The sequence below is a fragment of the Theropithecus gelada genome, chromosome 10, assembly GCF_003255815.1.
Source record: "Theropithecus gelada isolate Dixy chromosome 10, Tgel_1.0, whole genome shotgun sequence".
Classification (NCBI taxonomy): Eukaryota; Metazoa; Chordata; class Mammalia; order Primates; family Cercopithecidae; genus Theropithecus; species Theropithecus gelada.
In genome coordinates, this window is record NC_037678.1 from 71,924,811 (window position 1) to 71,931,982 (window position 7,172).

The 7,172-nt window shown below is 40.2% G+C and overlaps 1 non-coding gene across 1 annotated transcript; it reads right to left on the reverse strand.

Moving 5' to 3' along the window:
- Positions 1-821: 821 nt before the first annotated feature.
- Positions 822-883, reverse strand: LOC112633870. Its single transcript, XR_003121632.1, has one exon. It is a non-coding gene; the product is annotated as a U7 small nuclear RNA (small nuclear RNA).
- Between the last annotated feature and the right edge of the window lie 6,289 nt (positions 884-7,172).

Here is a 7,172-nt window from a genome sequence, read left to right on the forward strand (position 1 = left end):
TTTTTTTTTTTTTTTTTTTTTTTGTTGTTGTTGTTGTTTGTTTTTTGAGATGGAATCTTGCTCTGTCACCCAGGCTGGAGTGCAGTGACGCTATCTTGGCCCACTGCAACCTCTGCCTCCTGTGTTCAAGTGATTCTCCTGCCTCAGCCTCCTGAGTAGCTGGTATTACAGGCGTGAGTCACCATGCCTAGCTGATTTTTGTATTTTTAGTAGAGATGGAGTTTCGCCATGTTGGCCAGGCTGGTCTTGAACTCCTGACCTCTGGAGATCCACCTGCCTCGGCTTCCCAAAGTGCTGGGGTTACAGGCGTGAGCCACCGTGCCTGTCTATGTACGTAATTGTATGTGCTAGACTTTTATACCACTGCAGTGTAGTAGGTTTGTCTACAGCAGGCTCACCCAAAACATGTGAATAATACATTGCACTATGATGTTAGAACAGCTGCAATGTCACTTGGTGATAGGAATTTTTCAGCTTCATTATAATATTATGGGACCAGTGTCATATACATGGATGGTCATTGACCAAAATGTCCTTATGGGATGCATGACTATAATTAAATGATAAAAGCACTTTGTACTCTGAGAAAAAACAACGCTACCTGTTGAACTCCAAATCTGCAAATAAATGAAGATTGGAGCCTTTCCTGTTAGACTCCATAACAAAAACAAGTTTATTTCTTACTTGTGTGATATACTATGTCTGAAAATATGTGATTGCCTTTATAATGATCATATGAGAAAATTGCTGTTTTTTTCTACCTTGGACAGACTGACTCCTTGGTAATTTTTTTCCCCTTGAAGTATCTGTTGTTTTCCCATGGGGGTTTTCTGATAAAAACTGGAAAATCTGCTAGGCAAATTCTAAAAGAGCTATAAAACTTGTATTTTTCATTGGGTGATTTATCATTCTAAAGGAAAAAACTTCTTTCCTGGTAAATTTTTGTTTTTTAAATGCTTATTTTGTCTTTTCTTTCTTCTTTTTTTGTGATGACAAACACACAACAACCAAAATAATTACAGATTGTGGTAAGCACTGTGTAAGAAATAAGGGTGGTGATACAATGGAGTTCAACTCAAGAAGAGGAAATAATTGCTTTAGATTAGGGGTCAGCAAACTTCTTCTGTAAAGGATCAGATAGTACATATTTTAAACTCTGTGTGACATCCCTTGTCTGTCACAACTCACAGTTCCGCCACTGTTGTGGGAAAGTGGCCATAGATGATATGTAAACGAATGGGCATGACTATGTCCCAGTAAAACTTTATTTACAAAATCGGGTGGTGGGCCAGATTTGAAACATGGGCCATTGTTTGCTGATTCCTGCTTGATATCACGAGCTCAAGCAAGGCCTTCCTGAGGACATGATGTTTAAGATAAAACGTGAAGAATGAAAAGAAGCTGGCTTTCCATGCAGAAAGGATAGGCTGGTCAAAGTCCCTGAGACAGAGAAGAGTTTGGTGTATCTGAGAAACAGTAAGGGGGCCAGTGACTGAAGCACAGCGAATCAAGGAGAGTATGAGATCAGCAATGTTGGCAGGAACTGGGTCATGCAAGATCTCGTGGGTCCCGGTAAGGAGTTTGGATTTTATTCTAAGAGCATCAGAAACTTACTGTAGGATTTTAAACTGTGGAGTGACTTTATTAGGTATTAACTTTAAAATGGCTGCTGTGACTTTGAGGAGAACGAAGTATGTGGGTTATAGTAACGAGGTTATTGTAGTAATTTGCACAAAAGATGATGGTCACTGTGAAAGATGGCACTGGAGATGGAGAGACATGGTTGGCCTTGAGAGGCATTTTTTAGGGTCCACTAATAGAACCTTTCAATTGTTTGAGCACAGTTGTCAAAGGAAGGATCGAGGATGACTCCAAGGTTTCTGGCAGGAGCTGAGTGAGTGGTGGTGCTGTTTACTGAGACAGAAAGAGTGAGTGAGTGACAAGACGTGAAAGTGAGGGAGAGTGAACTCAGAATCACGCTACTCACATGCCAAGTTGGAGGTGCCAATTAGATATCCAAGTGCAAATGTCAACAAGGCAGTTGGAGCTCAGTGGGAGAGGTTGAGACTGGAGGAGTACACTTGGGATTCATCAACGTAAACGTGGCACTTTAAACCATGACATTGCATGGCCCATAATCCTGGCACTGTGGGAGGCTGAGGTGGGAGGATTGCTTGAGCCCGAGAGTTCAAGATCAGCCTGAGCAACATAGAGAGATCCTGTTTCTACAAACAATACAAAAATATCAAGACTTGGTGGTGTGCCTGTGGTCCCAGCTACTTAGGAGACTGAGGTGGGAGGATCATTTGAGCCTAGGAGGTAGAGACTGCAGTGAGCCATGATTATGCTCCTGCACTCCAGCCTGGGCAACGGGAGTGAGGCCCTGTGTCAAAAAAAAAAAAAAAAAAAAATTGTGCTAAAATATACATGCATTCACATTGTTGTACAGCCATTGCACCAGTCATCTCCAGAAATTTCCATCCTCCCATTCTGAAACTCCATACCTATTAAACAATAACTCCCCATTCCTCCCCGTTCACCCCTGGCAACCACCATTCTACATTCTGTCTTTGTGACCTTGACCACTCTAGGTATCTCATATAAGTGGAATCACACAGTATTTGACCTTTTGTGACTGGCTTACTGCACTTAGCATAATGTCTTCAAGGCTCATTTATATTTAAAGTGTGTCAGAGTTGCATTCCCTTTTTCATTTTTTTTCTATTTTTTTGTTATTGTGAAATACACATAACATAGAATTTACCGTCTAAACCATTTTATTTTATTTTTTAGATTTTTTTTTTCTTGAGGTAGGGTCTTGCTATGTCACCCAGGCTGGAGTGGCGCAGTCATGGCTCACGGCGACCTCAACCTCCCGGGATCAAGTGATCCTCCTGCTTCAGTCTCCTGAGTAGTTGGGACTACAGACATGTGCCAACGCCATCTTAACCATTTTAAAGTGTACAGTTCAGTGGTATTAAGTATAGTCATAATGTTGTACAATCATCGCTACCATCCATTTTCAGAACTCATTTCTTCTTGTACAATTGAAGCTCTATACCCGTTCGTCAATAACTCCGCATTCCTCTCTCCTCCCAGTGCCTGGCAACCACCATTCTGTTTTCTATCTCTACAACTTTGACTATTCTAGGTACCTCTGTTTTCTATCTCTTCAACTTTGACTATTCTAGGCACCTCATATAAGTGACATCGGACAATATTTGTCTTTTTGTGACTGGCTTATTTCACTTAACATTCTCATGGTTCATCCACGTTGTAGTATGTGTTAGAATTTCTTTTTAAAGGCTGAATAATATGACAGTGTATGTATACACTACATTTTGCTTTTTCATTTATCTGTTGATGGACACTTAGGTTACTTATGCCTTGATTTTTTGTTTTTGTATTTGTTTTGAGATGGAGTCTCGCTCTGTTGCCCAGACTGGAGTGCAGAGGCATGATCTCGGCTCACTGCAACCTCCACCTCTTGGGTTCAAGCGATTCTCATGCCTCAGCCTCCCAAGTAGCTGAGATGACAGGTGTGCGCCACCACGCCACACTAATTTTTGTATTTTTAGTAGAGACGGGGTTTCACTGTGTTGACCAGGCTGGTCTTGAACTTCTGACTTCAAGGGATCTGCCCGCTTCAGCCTCCCAAAGTTCTAGGATTACAGGCGGGAGCCACCGCAGCCACTGGCCTTGCTTCCACGTTTTAGCTACTGTGAGTAATGGTGATATGAACATGGATATACAAATATCTTTTTGAGACAATGTTTCCATTTCTTTTGGATACATACCCAGAAGTAAAACTGCTGGCTCATAGGGTAGTTTTATGTTTAGTTATTTTTAGGAACCACCACACTTTTTTCCAAGAGGCTGTATCATTTTACATTCTCACCAAAGTGGACAGGGCTCCAATTTCTCCACATCCTTGCAAACCTTATTATTTTCTTTTTTTTTTCTTAATAGTAGCCATCCTAATGGGTTTGAGGTGGTATCTCATTATAGTTTTGACTGCATTTCCCTAATGATTAGTGATGTTGAACATCTTTTCGTATACTTATTGGCCATTTGTACATCTGTTTTGGAGAAATATCTACTCAAGTCATTTTTGAATTGGGTTGGTGGGGTGTTTTTTGCTGTAGAGTTTTAGGAATTCTTTATATATGCTGGATATCAATCCAGATGTATACTTTATCACATATTATATATGGTTTTTCATATCAGAAGGCATATAAGATATATGCTTTCCAAATATTTTCTCTCATTCTGTGGGTTTCCTTTTTACTCTATTAATACTGTCTTTTGATGTGCAAAATTTCTAAATTTTCCTGAAGTCTAATTTGCCTTTTTTCTTTTGTTACCTGTGCTTTTGGTATCATATTCAAGAAATCATTGTCAACGCCAATTTCAAGAAGCTTTCTCCCTATGTTTTCTTCTAAGAGTTGTATAGTTTCATTTCTTACATTTAGGTCTTTGATCTATTTTGAGTTAATTGTTGTATATGATGTAATGTAATGGTTCAGATTCATTCTTTTGCATGTGAATATTCAGTTTTCCCAACGTCACTTGTTGAAAAGACTGTACTTTCCCTCATTGAATGGTCTTGGCAGTCTTGTCAAAAATCATGTGACCATATATACGAGATTTTATTTCTGGGCTCTATTTTCTTCCACTGGTGTGTATTTTTGTTCTTATGCCAGTATGACACTGCTTTGATTACTATAGTTTTGTAGTAAGTTTTGAAATCAGGAAGTGTGAGACCTCCAACTTTGTTCTTTTTCAAGATTATTTTGGATATTTGAGGATCTCTTGAAACTCCATATGAATTTTAGGATGAATTTTTCTATTTCTACAAAAAGAAATCCTTCAGATTTTGATAGGAATTGCATTAATTCTGTAGATTGCTTTGGGTAGTACTGACATCTTGAAAGTATTAAGTCTTCCTTCCTTTTTTTTTTTTTGAGATGGAGTCTTGGTCTGTTGCCTAGGCTAAAGTGCAGTGGCGCGATCTCAGCTCACTGCAAACTCTGCCTCCCCGGTTCAAATGATTCTCATGCCTCAGGCTCCTGAGTAGCTGGGATTATAGGTGTGTGCCACCACACCTGGCTAATTTTTGTATTTTTCATAGTGGCGGGGTTTCACCGTGTTGGCCAGGCTGGTCTTGAATGCCTGACCTCAAGTGATCTGGCTGCCTTGGCCTCCCAAAGTGCTGAGATTATAGGCATAAGCCACCATGCCCAGCCAAAAGTATTAAGTCTTCTAATTCATGAACATGGGATATCTTTCCATATATTTGTGTCTTTTTAAATTTCCTTCAGCAACATTAAGTAGTTTTCAGTGTACAAACCTTTCATCTCCTAGGTTAAGTTTATTTCTAAGTATTTTATTCTTTTTGATGCTATTGTAAATGAAATTGCTTTCTTAATTTCCTTTTGGATTATTTATTGTTAGTGTGTAGAAATGCAACTGATTTGTGTGAAATCTATTTCGTATCCCACTACTTTGCTGAATTTATTAGTTCTAAAAGGTTTGTGTATGTGTTGTATGTAGAATAACAAGAGAGTGTTTTAAGAAGGAAAATACAACAGTTAAGACACCTTCACCTGCAAGCAACAACACAAACCAGATTAGTGTAAACGAGAAGGGAATTTATTATCATTCAATAAGAAGCCCAGATGTAGGGTGACTTGAGCTTTGGTTAACTGAACGTCATCATCAAGAACTCGGATATTTTTCCCCATCTTTTTACTCTTCCTTCAGCTATTCCCTTCATAGCTGCAAGATGATTGCCACAGATCCAGCCATCACATCCTCACTCAGCAATGTACAGAGGCAGAAAAGAGCCATTTCTTCCATGTATGCCTTTTTCTTTTCTTTTTTTTTTTCTTTTAACTTTTTGTAGAGACAGGATTTCACTATGTTGCCCAGACTAGTCTCAAACTTCTGGTTTCAAGTGATTCTTCCACCTCAGCCTCCCAAAGTGCTCTTTTTCTTTTGTTTAAAGAAACCTTCCTAGAAGCCCTTCCCTGAGCAGACTTACTTTTATGTCTCATTGGCCAGAAACAGGCCACATGCCCATCCTTAAACTAATTATAGCAAGGGGAAGGAGACCACCATGATTTACTTGGACCAATCAGAATTTTCCCCCAAAAAAGAAAGGAAAAGCGGGGTAGATGGTAGAGCAAAGTGAAGATCTTTTTAGCATAAGAAAAAAGGAAAATGGAAAATGTTCGTTAGATGACAGCTGCAGGCAGCACTTAGCTTTAAATTCAACTGCAAGGAACATAAAAATGCTTAAAAATTGGCTTAAACAAGAAAGTGGTTTATTTTCAACTCATATTCACTAAGTCCTGAAGTAAGCAGTTTATGACTGGTCAGGCACCGTGTGGATTCAGAGACCCAGGTTTTTTCAATCTTGTCACTTCATCATGTGTGACTTTCATTCCCAACTGTGTCTCATGTTACAAAATAGCTACTTGAGCTCCAGACATCACATCTGCTTTCCAGTCAGCTGGAAGAAGGAAGCAATGAAGGAGCAAAGCTCCATATATTTAAGGACACTTCCTGGAGGTCACAACTTTATTTACATCCTATTGGCCAGAAGAATAGGTTCTTCAACTGTCTATAGAAGAAGGAGAGAATAAAATTTTGAGGACAACCAGAAGCTTCTGTCACAGCAACCACCAGATTCTCTTCCAGATGGAATGTTCAGTTCTACCAAATGCTGCTGAGCAGTGGAGTGGATGTGTATGGAGATGTAATCTTTGGATTTGGCACTTGGAAATCCTATGTGACTTTGGGAGCTTTGGGGAAGGGATGAAGGCAGAAGTCCAGGAGGAGTGGGCAGGGTTTGCGTGGGATTCATCTCAGCATCAAAGACTGCCCCCTCCCCCGCTGTATAATGGCCCACCGCCTCCCCATTGTGACCAGGCCTTCGTGATGTCTGGATCTGGCCCCCCTCCTCCCAGGACAACGCGCAAGGTTCTACAGTGTGGGCAATCTCTCATCTCCCAGCCTTGTGGAAATTACGCTTACTGTCTGGACTCCTGGCAGCTAACTTTGTTAGGGCACCTGCCTACCCTTCTAGACCACGAGGGCAGGGGTTATTGCTGATCCAGCCTCACATGAGCAAACAAAGTCACAGAGTCCTGATAGATGTTAATTGACTG